This window comes from Chlorocebus sabaeus, chromosome 5 (genome assembly GCF_047675955.1).
Source record: "Chlorocebus sabaeus isolate Y175 chromosome 5, mChlSab1.0.hap1, whole genome shotgun sequence".
NCBI classification, from domain to species: Eukaryota; Metazoa; Chordata; class Mammalia; order Primates; family Cercopithecidae; genus Chlorocebus; species Chlorocebus sabaeus.
The window spans coordinates 38,972,253-38,987,029 of record NC_132908.1 but is presented as its reverse complement, the minus strand read 5'-3'; positions in this window follow the sequence as shown (position 1 = coordinate 38,987,029).

Here is a 14,777-nt window from a genome sequence, read left to right as displayed (position 1 = left end):
AGAACAGCCTTAGCGAAAGTCTTCTTGAAGGGAAAGATGTAACTCTGTGAGATGAATTAACAGAACACAGAGCAGTATCTCAGAAAGCTTCTTTCCAGTTTTGAACGGAAGATATTTCCTTTTTCACCATAGCCCTCTATGGGCTTCCAAATACCCTTTGCCAATTATACAAGAATAGCCTTAGCGAAAGGCTTCTTGAAGGGAAAGATGTAACTCTGTGATTTGAATGAACAGAACACAGAGCAGTTTCTCAGAAAGCTTCTTTCCACTTTTGAACGGAAGATATTTCCTTTTTCACCGTAGCCCTCTATGGGCTTCCAAATATCCCTTTGCCAATTCCACAAGAACAGCGTTAGCGAAAGGCTTCTTGAAGGGAAAGATGTAACTCGGTGAGATGAATTAACAGAACACACACCAGTTTCTCAGAAAGCTTCTTTCCAGTTTTGAACGGAAGATATTTCCTTTTTCACCATAGGCCTCTATGGGGTTCCAAATATCCCTTTGCCAATTCCACAAGAACAGCCTTAGCGAAAGGCTTCTTGAAGGGAAAGATGTATCTCTGTGTGATGAATTAAGAGAACACAGAGCAGTTTCTCAGAAAGCTTCTTTCCAGTTTTGAACGGAAGATATTTCCTTTTTCACCATAGCCCTCTAAGGGCTTCCAAATATACCTTTGCCAATTCCACAAGAACAGCCTTAGCAAAAGGCTTCTTGAAGGGAAAGATGTAACTCTGTGAGGTAAATTAACAGAACACAGAGCAGTTTCTCAGAAAGCTTCTTTCCAGTTTTGAACGGAATATATTTCCTTTTTCATCATAGCCCTCTATGGGCTTCCAATATCCCTTTGCCAATTCCTCAAGAAAAGCCTTAGCGAAAGGCTTCCGGAAGGGAAAGATGTAACTCTGTGAGATGAATTAACAGAACACAGAGCAGTTTCTCAGAAAGCTTCTTTCCACTTTTGAACGGAAGATATTTCCTTTTTCACCATAGCCCTCTATGGGCTTCCAAATATCCCTTTGCCAATTCCACAAGAACAGCCTTCGCGAAAGGCTTGTTGAAGGGAAAGATGTAACTCTGTGAGATGAATTAAGAGAACACAGAGCAGTTTCTCAGAAAGCTTCTTTCCAGTTTTGAACGGAAGATATTTCCTTTTTCACCCTAGCCATTATGGGCTTCCAAATATCCCTTTGCGAATTTCACAAGAGCAGCCATAGCGAAAGGCTTCTTGCAGGGAAAGATGTAACTCTGTGAGATGAATTAACAGAACACAGAGCAGTTTCTCAGAAAGCTTCTTTCCTGTTTGGAACGGAAGGTATTTCCTTTTTCACCATAGCCCTCTATGGGCTTCCAAATATCCCTTTGCCAATTCCACAAGAACAGCCTTAGCGAAAGGCTTCTTGAAGGGAAAGATGTAACTCTGTGAGATGAATTAACAGAACACAGAGCAGTTTCTCAGAAAGCTTCTTTCCAGTTTGGAACGGAAGGTATTTCCTTTTTCACCATAGCCTTTTTGGGCTTCCAAATATCCCTTTGCCAATTCCACAAGAACAGCCTTAGCGAAAGGCTTCTTGAAGGGAAAGATGTAACTCTGTGAGATGAATGAACAGAACTCAGAGCAGTTTCTCAGAAAGCTTCTTTCCAGTTTTGAACGGAAGATATTTCCTTTTTCACCATAGCCCTCTATGGGCTTCCAAATATCACGTTGCCAATTCCACAAGAACAGCCTTAGCGAAAGGCTTCTTGAAGTGAAAGATGTAACTCGGTGAGATGAATTAACAGAACACAGAGCAGTTTCTCAGAAAGCTTCTTTCCAGTTTTGAACGGAAGATATTTCCTTTTTCACCATAGCCCTCTATGGGCTTCCAAATATCCCTTTGCCAATTCCACAAGAACAGCCTTAGCGAAAGGCTTGTTGAAGGGAAAGATGTAACTCGGTGAGATGAATCAACAGAACACAGAGCAGTTTCTCAGAAAGCTTCTTTCCAGTTTTCAACGGAAGATATTTCCTTTTTCACCATAACCCTCTATGGGCTTCCAAATATCAATTTGCCAATTCCACAAGAACAGCCTTAACGAAAGGCTTCTTGAAGGGAAAGATGTAACTCTGTGAGATGAATTAACAGAACACAGCGCAGTTTCCCAGGAAGCTTCTTTCCAATTTTGAACGGGAGATAATTCCTTTTTCACCATAGTCCTCTATGGGCTACCAAATATCCCTTTGCCAATTCCACATGAACCGCCTTAGCGAACGGCTTCTTGAAGGGTAAGATGTAACTCTGTGAGATGAATTAAGAGAACACAGAGCAGTTTCTCAGAAAGCTTCTTTCCAGTTTTGAACGGAAGATATTTCCTTTTTCACCAGAGGCCTCTAGGGGTTCCAAATATCCCTTTTCCAATTCCAGAAGAACAGCCTTAGCGAAAGTCTTCTTGAAGGGAAAGATGTAACTCTGTGAGATGAATTAACAGAACACAGAGCAGTTTCTCAGAAAGATTCTTTCCAGTTTTGAACGGAAGATATTTCCTTTTTCACCATAGCCCTCTATGGGCTTCCAAATACCCTTTGCCAATTATACAAGAATAGCCTTAGCGAAAGGCTTTTTGAAGGGAAAGATGTAACTCTGTGAGATGAATTAACAGAACACAGAGCAGTTTCTCAGAAAGTTTCTTTTCAGTTTTGAACGGAAGATATTTCCTTTTTCACCGTAGCCCTCTATGGGCTTCCAAATATCCCTTTGCCAATTCCACAAGAACAGCCTTAGCGAAAGGCTTCTTGAAGGGAAAGATGTAACTCTTTGAACTGAATTAGCAGAACACAGAGCAGTTTCTCCGAAAGCTTCTTTCCAGTTTTGAACGGAAGATATTTCCTTTATCACCATAGCCCTCTATGGGCTTCCAAGTATCCCTTTGCCATTTCCACAAGAACAGCCTTAGCGAAAGGCTTCTTGAAGGGAAAGATGTAACTCTGTGAGATGAATGAACAGAACACAGAGCAGTTTCTCAGAAAGCTTCTTTCCAGTTTTGAACGGAAGATATTTCCTTTTTCACCATAGGCCTCTATGGGGTTCCAAATATCCCGTTGCCAATTCCACAAGAACAGCCTTAGCGAAAGGCTTCTTGAAGGGAAAGATGTATCTCTTTGAGATGAATTAAGGGAACACAGAGCAGTTTCTCAGAAATCTTCTTTCCAGTTTTGAACGGAAGATATTTCCTTTTTCACCATAGCCCTCGAAGGGCTTCCAAATATCCCTTTGCCAATTCCACAAGAACAGCCTTAGCGAAAGGCTTCTTGAAGGGAAAGATGTAACACTGTGAGATAAATTAACAGAACACAGAGCAGTTTCTCAGAAAGCTTCTTTCCAGTTTTGAACGGAAGATATTTCCTTTTTCATCATAGCCCTCTATGGGCTTCCAAATATCCCTTTGCCAATTCCTCAAGAACAGCCTTAGCGAAAGGCTTCTTGAAGGGAAAGATGTAACTCTGTGAGATGAATGAACAGAACACAGAGCAGTTTCTCAGAAAGCTTCTTTCCAGTTTTGAAAGGAAGATATGTCCTTTTTCATCATAGCCCTCTATGGGCTTCCAAATATCACTTTGCCAATTCCTCAAGAACAGCCTTAGCGAAAGGCTTGTTGAAGGGAAAGATGTAACTCTGTGAGATGAATTAACAGAACACAGAGCAGTTTCTCAGAAAGCTTCTTTCCACTTTTGAACGGAAGGTATTTCCTTTTTCACCCTAGCCCTCTATGGGCTTCCAAATATCCCTTTGCCAATTCCACAAGGACAGCCTTAGCGAAAGGCTTCTTGAAGGGAAAGATGTAACTCAGTGAGATGAATGAACAGAACTCAGAGCAGTTTCTCAGAAAACTTCTTTCCAGTTTTGAACGGAAGATATTTCCTTTTTCACCATAGCCCTCTATGGGCTTCCAAATATCACTTTGCCAATTCCACAAGAACAGCCTTAGCAAAAGGCTTCTTGAAGTGAAAGATGTAACTCTGTGAGATGAATTAACAGAACACAGAGCAGTTTCTCCGAAAGCTTCTTTCCACTTTTGAACGGAAGATATTTCCTTTTTCACCATAGCCCTCTATGGGCTTCCAAATATCCCTTTGCCAATTCCAGAAGAACAGCCTTAGCGAAAGGCTACTTGAAGGGAAAGATGTAACTCTGTGAGATATATTAAGAGAACACAGAGCAGTTTCTCAGGAAGCTTCTTTCCAGTTATAAACGGGAGATATTTCCTTTTTCAACATAGCCCTCTAGGGGCTTCCAAATATCCCTTTGCCAATTCCACAAGAACCGCCTTAGCGAAAGGCTTCTTGAAGGGAAAGATGTAACTCTGTGAGATGAATTAACAGAACACTGAGCAGTTTCTCAGAAAGCTTCTTTCCACTTTTGAACGGAAGGTATTTCCTTTTTCACCATAGCCCTCTATGGGCTTCCAAATATCCCTTTGCCAATTCCACAAGAAGAGCCTTAGCAAAAGGCTTCTTGAAGTGAAAGATGTAACTCTGTGAGATGAATTAACAGAACACAGAGCAGTTTCTCCGAAAGCTTCTTTCCACTTTTGAACGGAAGATATTTCCTTTTTCACCATAGCCCTCTATGGGCTTCCAAATATCCCTTTGCCAATTCCAGAAGAACAGCCTTAGCGAAAGGCTACTTGAAGGGAAAGATGTAACTCTGTGAGATGAATTAAGAGAACACAGAGCAGTTTCTCAGGAAGCTTCTTTCCAGTTTTGAACGGGAGATATTTCCTTTTTCAACATAGCCCTCTATGGGCTTCCAAATATCCCTTTGCCCATTCCACAAGAACCGCCTTAGCGAAAGGCTTCTTGAAGGGAAAGATGTAACTCTGTGAGATGAATTAACAGAACACTGAGCAGTTTCTCAGAAAGCTTCTTTCCACTTTTGAACGGAAGATATTTCCTTTTTCACCATAGCCCTCTATGGGCTTCCAAATATCCCTTTGCCAATTCCACAAGAACTGCCTTAGCGAAAGGCTTCATGAAGGGAAAGATGTAACTCGGTGAGATGAATTAACAGAACACAGAGCAGTTTCACAGAAAGCTTCTTTCCACTTTTGAACGGAAGATATTTCCTTTTTCACCGTAGCCCTCTATGGGCTTCCAAATATCCCTTTGCCAATTCCACAAGAACAGCGTTAGCGAAAGGCTTCTTGAAGGGAAAGATGTAACTCGGTGAGATGAATTAACAGAACACAGAGCAGTTTCTCAGAAAGCTTCTTTCCAGTTTTGAACGGAAGATATTTCCTTTTTCATCATAGCCCTCTACGGGCTTCCAAATATCCCTTTGCCAATTCCTCAAGAACAGCCTTAGCGAAAGGCTTGTTGAAGGGAAAGATGTAACTCGGTGAGATGAATCAACAGAACACAGACCAGTTTCTCAGAAAGCTTCTTTCCAGTTTTCAACGGAAGATATTTCCTTTTTCACCATAACCCTCTATGGGCTTCCAAATATCAATTTGCCAATTCCACAAGAACAGCCTTAACGAAAGGCTTCTTGAAGGGAAAGATGTAACTCTGTGAGATGAATTAACAGAACACAGCGCAGTTTCCCAGGAAGCTTCTTTCCAATTTTGAACGGGAGATAATTCCTTTTTCACCATAGTCCTCTATGGGCTACCAAATATCCCTTTGCCAATTCCACATGAACCGCCTTAGCGAACGGCTTCTTGAAGGGTAAGATGTAACTCTGTGAGATGAATTAAGAGAACACAGAGCAGTTTCTCAGAAAGCTTCTTTCCAGTTTTGAACGGAAGATATTTCCTTTTTCACCAGAGGCCTCTAGGGGTTCCAAATATCCCTTTTCCAATTCCAGAAGAACAGCCTTAGCGAAAGTCTTCTTGAAGGGAAAGATGTAACTCTGTGAGATGAATTAACAGAACACAGAGCAGTTTCTCAGAAAGATTCTTTCCAGTTTTGAACGGAAGATATTTCCTTTTTCACCATAGCCCTCTATGGGCTTCCAAATACCCTTTGCCAATTATACAAGAATAGCCTTAGCGAAAGGCTTTTTGAAGGGAAAGATGTAACTCTGTGAGATGAATTAACAGAACACAGAGCAGTTTCTCAGAAAGTTTCTTTTCAGTTTTGAACGGAAGATATTTCCTTTTTCACCGTAGCCCTCTATGGGCTTCCAAATATCCCTTTGCCAATTCCACAAGAACAGCCTTAGCGAAAGGCTTCTTGAAGGGAAAGATGTAACTCTTTGAACTGAATTAGCAGAACACAGAGCAGTTTCTCCGAAAGCTTCTTTCCAGTTTTGAACGGAAGATATTTCCTTTATCACCATAGCCCTCTATGGGCTTCCAAGTATCCCTTTGCCATTTCCACAAGAACAGCCTTAGCGAAAGGCTTCTTGAAGGGAAAGATGTAACTCTGTGAGATGAATGAACAGAACACAGAGCAGTTTCTCAGAAAGCTTCTTTCCAGTTTTGAACGGAAGATATTTCCTTTTTCACCATAGGCCTCTATGGGGTTCCAAATATCCCGTTGCCAATTCCACAAGAACAGCCTTAGCGAAAGGCTTCTTGAAGGGAAAGATGTATCTCTTTGAGATGAATTAAGGGAACACAGAGCAGTTTCTCAGAAATCTTCTTTCCAGTTTTGAACGGAAGATATTTCCTTTTTCACCATAGCCCTCGAAGGGCTTCCAAATATCCCTTTGCCAATTCCACAAGAACAGCCTTAGCGAAAGGCTTCTTGAAGGGAAAGATGTAACACTGTGAGATAAATTAACAGAACACAGAGCAGTTTCTCAGAAAGCTTCTTTCCAGTTTTGAACGGAAGATATTTCCTTTTTCATCATAGCCCTCTATGGGCTTCCAAATATCCCTTTGCCAATTCCTCAAGAACAGCCTTAGCGAAAGGCTTCTTGAAGGGAAAGATGTAACTCTGTGAGATGAATGAACAGAACACAGAGCAGTTTCTCAGAAAGCTTCTTTCCAGTTTTGAAAGGAAGATATGTCCTTTTTCATCATAGCCCTCTATGGGCTTCCAAATATCACTTTGCCAATTCCTCAAGAACAGCCTTAGCGAAAGGCTTGTTGAAGGGAAAGATGTAACTCTGTGAGATGAATTAACAGAACACAGAGCAGTTTCTCAGAAAGCTTCTTTCCACTTTTGAACGGAAGGTATTTCCTTTTTCACCCTAGCCCTCTATGGGCTTCCAAATATCCCTTTGCCAATTCCACAAGGACAGCCTTAGCGAAAGGCTTCTTGAAGGGAAAGATGTAACTCAGTGAGATGAATGAACAGAACTCAGAGCAGTTTCTCAGAAAACTTCTTTCCAGTTTTGAACGGAAGATATTTCCTTTTTCACCATAGCCCTCTATGGGCTTCCAAATATCACTTTGCCAATTCCACAAGAACAGCCTTAGCAAAAGGCTTCTTGAAGTGAAAGATGTAACTCTGTGAGATGAATTAACAGAACACAGAGCAGTTTCTCCGAAAGCTTCTTTCCACTTTTGAACGGAAGATATTTCCTTTTTCACCATAGCCCTCTATGGGCTTCCAAATATCCCTTTGCCAATTCCAGAAGAACAGCCTTAGCGAAAGGCTACTTGAAGGGAAAGATGTAACTCTGTGAGATATATTAAGAGAACACAGAGCAGTTTCTCAGGAAGCTTCTTTCCAGTTATAAACGGGAGATATTTCCTTTTTCAACATAGCCCTCTAGGGGCTTCCAAATATCCCTTTGCCAATTCCACAAGAACCGCCTTAGCGAAAGGCTTCTTGAAGGGAAAGATGTAACTCTGTGAGATGAATTAACAGAACACTGAGCAGTTTCTCAGAAAGCTTCTTTCCACTTTTGAACGGAAGGTATTTCCTTTTTCACCATAGCCCTCTATGGGCTTCCAAATATCCCTTTGCCAATTCCACAAGAAGAGCCTTAGCAAAAGGCTTCTTGAAGTGAAAGATGTAACTCTGTGAGATGAATTAACAGAACACAGAGCAGTTTCTCCGAAAGCTTCTTTCCACTTTTGAACGGAAGATATTTCCTTTTTCACCATAGCCCTCTATGGGCTTCCAAATATCCCTTTGCCAATTCCAGAAGAACAGCCTTAGCGAAAGGCTACTTGAAGGGAAAGATGTAACTCTGTGAGATGAATTAAGAGAACACAGAGCAGTTTCTCAGGAAGCTTCTTTCCAGTTTTGAACGGGAGATATTTCCTTTTTCAACATAGCCCTCTATGGGCTTCCAAATATCCCTTTGCCAATTCCACAAGAACCGCCTTAGCGAAAGGCTTCTTGAAGGGAAAGATGTAACTCTGTGAGATGAATTAACAGAACACTGAGCAGTTTCTCAGAAAGCTTCTTTCCACTTTTGAACGGAAGATATTTCCTTTTTCACCATAGCCCTCTATGGGCTTCCAAATATCCCTTTGCCAATTCCACAAGAACAGCCTTAGCCAAAGGCTTCTTGAAGTGAAAGATGTAACTCTTTGAGATGAATTAAGAGAACACAGAGCAGTTTCTCAGAAAGCTTCTTTCCAGTTTTGAACGGAAGATATTTCCTTTTTCACCCTAGCCATTATGGGCTTCCAAATATCCCTTTGCCAATTTCACAAGAGCAGCCATAGCGAAAGGCTTCTTGCAGGGAAAGATGTAACTCTGTGAGATGAATTAACAGAACACAGAGCAGTTTCTCAGAAAGCTTCTTTCCAGTTTGGAACGGAAGGTATTTCCTTTTTCACCATAGCCCTCTATGGGTTTCCAAATATCCCTTTGCCAATTCCACAAGAACAGCCTTAGCGAAAGGCTTCTTGAAGGGAAAGATGTAACTCTGTGAGATGAATGAACAGAACTCAGAGCAGTTTCTCAGAAAGCTTCTTTCCAGTTTTCAACGGAAGATATTTCCTTTTTCACCATAGCCCTCTAAGGGCTTCCAAATATCACGTTGCCAATTCCACAAGAACAGCCTTAGCGAAAGGCTTCTTGAAGTGAAAGATGTAACTCGGTGAGATGAATTAACAGAACACAGAGCAGTTTCTCAGAAAGCTTCTTTCCAGTTTTGAACGGAAGATATTTCCTTTTTCACCATAGCCCTCTATGGGCTTCCAAATATCCCTTTGCCAATTCCACAAGAACAGCCTTAGCGAAAGGCTTCTTGAAGGGAAAGATGTAACTCGGTGTGATGAATTAACAGAACACAGAGCAGTTTCTCAGAAAGCTTCTTTCCACTTTTGAACGGAAGATATTTCCTTTTTCACCATAGCCCTCTATGGGCTTCCAAATATCCCTTTGCCAATTCCACAAGAACAGCCTTAGCGAAAGGCTTGTTGAAGGGAAAGATGTAACTCGGTGAGATGAATCAACAGAACACAGAGCAGTTTCTCAGAAAGCTTCTTTCCAGTTTTCAACGGAAGATATTTCCTTTTTCACCATAACCCTCTATGGGCTTCCAAATATCAATTTGCCAATTCCACAAGAACAGCCTTAACGAAAGGCTTCTTGAAGGGAAAGATGTAACTCTGTGAGATGAATTAACAGAACACAGCGCAGTTTCCCAGGAAGCTTCTTTCCAGTTTTGAACGGGAGATTATTCCTTTTTCACCATAGTCCTCTATGGGCTTCCAAATATCCCTTTTCCAATTCCAGAAGAACAGCCTTAGCGAAAGTCTTCTTGAAGGGAAAGATGTAACTCTGTGAGATGAATTAAGAGAACACAGAGCAGTTTCTCAGAAAGATTCTTTCCAGGTTTGAACGGAAGATATTTCCTTTTTCACCATAGCCCTCTATGGGCTTCCAAATACCCTTTGCCAATTATACAAGAATAGCCTTAGCGAAAGGCTTTTTGAAGGGAAAGATGTAACGCTGTGAGATGAATTAACAGAACACAGAGCAGTTTCTCAGAAAGTTTCTTTTCAGTTTTGAACGGAAGATATTTCCTTTTTCACCGTAGCCCTCTATGGGCTTCCAAATATCCCTTTGCCAATTCCACAAGAACAGCCTTAGCGAAAGGCTTCTTGAAGGGAAAGATGTAACTCTTTGAACTGAATTAGTAGAACACAGAGCAGTTTCTCAGAAAGCTTCTTTCCACTTTTGAACGGAAGGTATTTCCTTTTTCACCATAGCCCTCTATGGGCTTCCAAATATCCCTTTGCCAATTCCACAAGAACAGCCTTAGCGAAAGGCTTCTTGAAGGGAAAGATGTAACTCTGTGAGATGAATGAACAGAACTCAGAGCAGTTTCTCAGAAAACTTCTTTCCAGTTTTGAACGGAAGATATTTCCTTTTTCACCATAGCCCTCTATGGGCTTCCAAATATCACTTTGCCAATTCCACAAGAACTGCCTTAGCGAAAGGCTTCTTGAAGGGAAAGATGTAACTCTGTGAGATGAATTAACAGAACACAGAGCAGTTTCTCAGAAAGCTTCTTTCCACTTTTGAACGGAAGATATTTCCTTTTTCACCATAGCCCTCTATGGGCTTCCAAATATCCCTTTGCCAATTCCAGAAGAACAGCCTTAGCGAAAGGCTACTTGAAGGGAAAGATGTAACTCTGTGAGATGAATTAAGAGAACACAGAGCAGTTTCTCAGGAAGTTTCTTTCCAGTTTTGAACGGGAGATATTTCCTTTTTCAACATAGCCCTCTATGGGCTTCCAAATATCCCTTTGCCAATTCCAGAAGAACAGCCTTAGCGAAAGGCTTGTTGAAGGGAAAGATGTAACTCTGTGAGAGGAATTAAGAGAACACAGAGCAGTTTCTCAGAAAGCTTCTTTCCAGTTTTGAACGGAAGATATTTCCTTTTTCACCATAGCCCTCTAAGGGCTTCCAAATATCCCTTTGCCAATTCCACAAGAACACCCTTAGCGAAAGGCTTCTTGAAGGGAAAGATGTAACTCTGTGAGATAAATTAACAGAACACAGAGCAGTTTCTCAGAAAGCTTCTTTCCAGTTTTGAACGGAAGATATTTCCTTTTTCATCATAGCCCTCTATGGGCTTCCAAATATCCCTTTGCCAATTCCTCAAGAACAGCCTTAGCGATAGGCTTGTTGAAGGGAAAGATGTAACTCTGTGAGATGAATTAACAGAACACAGAGCAGTTTCTCAGAAAGCTTCTTTCCACTTTTGAACGGAAGATATTTCCTTTTTCACCATAGCCCTCTATGGGCTTCCAAATATCCCTTTGCCAATTCCACAAGAACAGCCTTAGCGAAAGGCTTATTGAAGGGAAAGATGTAACTCTGTGAGATGAATTAAGAGAACACAGAGCAGTTTCTCACAAAGCTTCTTTCCAGTTTTGAACGGAAGTTATTTACTTTTTCACCCTTGCCCTCTATGGGCTTCCAAATATCCCTTTGCCAATTCCACAAGAACAGCCTTAGCGAAAGGCTTCTTGAAGGGAAAGATGTAACTCGGTGAGATGAATTAACAGAACACAGAGCAGTTTCTCAGAAAGCTTCTTTCCAGTTTGGAACGGAAGGTATTTCCTTTTTTACCATAGCCCTCTATGGGCTTCCAAATATCCCTTTGCCAATTCCACAAGAACAGCCTTAGCGAAAGGCTTCTTGAAGGGAAAGATGTAACTCTGTGAGATGAATGAACAGAACTCAGAGCAGTTTCTCAGAAAGCTTCTTTCCAGTTTTGAACGGAAGATATTTCCTTTTTCACCATAGCCCTCTATGGGCTTCCAAATATCCCTTTGCCAATTCCACAAGAACAGCCTTAGCGAAAGGCTTCTTGAAGTGAAAGATGTAACTCGGTGAGATGAATTAACAGAACACAGAGCAGTTTCTCAGAAAGCTTCTTTCCAGTTTTGAACGGAAGATATTTCCTTTTTCACCATAGCCCTCTATGGGCTTCCAAATATCCCTTTGCCAGTTCCACAAGAACTGCCTTAGCGAAAGGCTTCTTGAGGGGAAAGATGTAACTCGGTGTGATGAATTAACAGAACACAGAGCAGTTTCTCAGAAAGCTTCTTTCCACTTTTGAACGGAAGATATTTCCTTTTTCACCATAGCCCTCTATGGGCTTCTAAATATCCCTTTGCCAATTCCACAAGAACAGCCTTAGCGAAAGGCTTGTTGAAGGGAAAGATGTAACTCGGTGAGATGAATCAACAGAACACAGAGCAGTTTCTCAGAAAGCTTCTTTCCAGTTTTCAACGGAAGATATTTCCTTTTTCACCATAACCCTCTATGGGCTTCCAAATATCAATTTGCCAATTCCACAAGAACAGCCTTAACGAAAGGCTTCTTGAAGGGAAAGATGTAACTCTGTGAGATGAATTAACAGAACACAGCGCAGTTTCCCAGGAAGCTTCTTTCCAGTTTTGAACGGGAGATAATTCCTTTTTCACCATAGTCCTCTATGGGCTTCCAAATATCCCTTTGCCAATTCCACATGAACCGCCTTAGCGAACGGCTTCTTGAAGGGAAAGATGTAACTGTGTGAGATGAATTAACAGAACACAGAGCAGTTTCTCAGAAAGCTTCTTTCCAGTTTTGAACGGAAGATATTTCCTTTTTCACCATAGCCCTCTATGGGCTTCCAAATATCCCTTTGCCAATTCCACAAGAATAGCCTTAGCGAAAGGCTTTTTGATGGGAAAGATGTAACTCTGTGAGATGAATTAACGGAACACAGAGCAGTTTCTCAGAAAGCTTCTTTCCAGTTTTGAACGGAAGATATTTCCTTTTTCACCATAGCCCTCTATGGGCTTCCAAATATCCCTTTGCCAATTCCACAAGAACAGCCTTAGCGAAAGGCTTCTTGAAGGGAAAGATGTAACTCGGTGAGATGAATTAACAGAACACAGAGCAGTTTCTCAGAAAGCTTCTTTCCAGTTTTGAACGGAAGATATTTCCTTTTTCACCAGAGGCCTCTAGGGGTTCTAAATATCCCTTTTCCAATTCCAGAAGAACAGCCTTAGCGAAAGTCTTCTTGAAGGGAAAGATGTAACTCTGTGAGATGAATTAAGAGAACACAGAGCAGTTTCTCAGAAAGCTTCTTTCCAGGTTTGAACGGAAGATATTTCCTTTTTCACCATAGCCCTCTATGGGCTTCCAAATACCCTTTGCCAATTATACAAGAATAGCCTTAGCGAAAGGCTTTTTGAAGGGAAAGATGTAACTCTGTGAGATGAATTAACAGAACACAGAGCAGTTTCTCAGAAAGTTTCTTTTCAGTTTTGAACGGAAGATATTTCCTTTTTCACCATAGCCCTCTATGGGCTTCCAAATATCCCTTTGCCAATTCCACAAGAACAGCCTTAGCGAAAGGCTTCTTGAAGGGAAAGATGTAACTCTTTGAACTGAATTAGCAGAACACAGAGCAGTTTCTCCGAAAGCTTCTTTCCAGTTTTGAACGGAAGATATTTCCTTTATCACCATAGCCCTCTATGGGCTTCCAAGTATCCCTTTGCCATTTCCACAAGAACAGCCTTAGCGAAAGGCTTCTTGAAGGGAAAGATGTAACTCTGAGAGATGAATGAACAGAACACAGAGCAGTTTCTCAGAAAGCTTCTTTCCAGTTTTAAACGGAAGATATTTCCTTTTTCACCATAGCCCTCTATGGGCTTCCAAATATCCCTTTGCCAATTCCACAAGAACAGCCTTAGCGAAAAGCTTCTTGAAGGTAAGATGTAACTCTGTGAGATGAATTAAGAGAACACAGAGCAGTTTCTCAGAAAGCTTCTTTCCAGTTTTGAACGGAAGATATTTCCTTTTTCACCATAGCCCTCTATGGGCTTCCAAATATCCCTTTGCCAATTCCACAAGGACTGCCTTAGCGAAAGGATTCTTGAAGGGAAAGATGTAACTCTGTGAGATGAATTAACAGAACACAGAGCAGTTTCTCCGAAAGCTTCTTTCCAGTTTTGAACGGAAGATATTTCTTTTTTCACCATAGCCCTCTATCGGATTCCAAATATCCCTTTGCCAATTCCACAAGAATAGCCTTAGCGAAAGGCTTTTTGAAGGGAAAGATGTAACTCTGTGAGGTGAATTAACAGAACACAGAGCAGTTTCTCAGAAAGCTTCTTTCCAGTTTTGAACGGAAGATATTTCCTTTTTCACCATAGCCCTCTATGGGCTTCCTAATATCCCTTTGCCAATTCCACAAGAACAGCCTTAGCGAAAGGCTTCTTGAAGGGAAAGATGTAACTCTGTGAGATGAATTAAGAGAACACAGAGCAGTTTCTCAGAAAGTTTCTTTCCAGTTTTGAACGGAGGATATTTCCTTTTTCACCGTAGCCCTCTATGGGCTTCCAAATATCCCTTTGCCAATTCCACAAGAACAGCCTTAACGAAAGGCTTCTTGAAGGGAAAGATGTAACTCTGTGAGATGAATTAACAGAACACAGCGCAGTTTCCCAGGAAGCTTCTTTCCAGTTTTGAACGGGAGATTATTCCTTTTTCACCATAGTCCTCTATGGGCTTCCAAATATCCCTTTTCCAATTCCAGAAGAACAGCCTTAGCGAAAGTCTTCTTGAAGGGAAAGATGTAACTCTGTGAGATGAATTAAGAGAACACAGAGCAGTTTCTCAGAAAGATTCTTTCCAGGTTTGAACGGAAGATATTTCCTTTTTCACCATAGCCCTCTATGGGCTTCCAAATACCCTTTGCCAATTATACAAGAATAGCCTTAGCGAAAGGCTTTTTGAAGGGAAAGATGTAACTCTGTGAGATGAATTAACAGAACACAGAGCAGTTTCTCAGAAAGTTTCTTTTCAGTTTTGAACGGAAGATATTTCCTTTTTCACCATAGCCCTCTATGGGCTTCCAAATATCCCTTTGCCAATTCCAC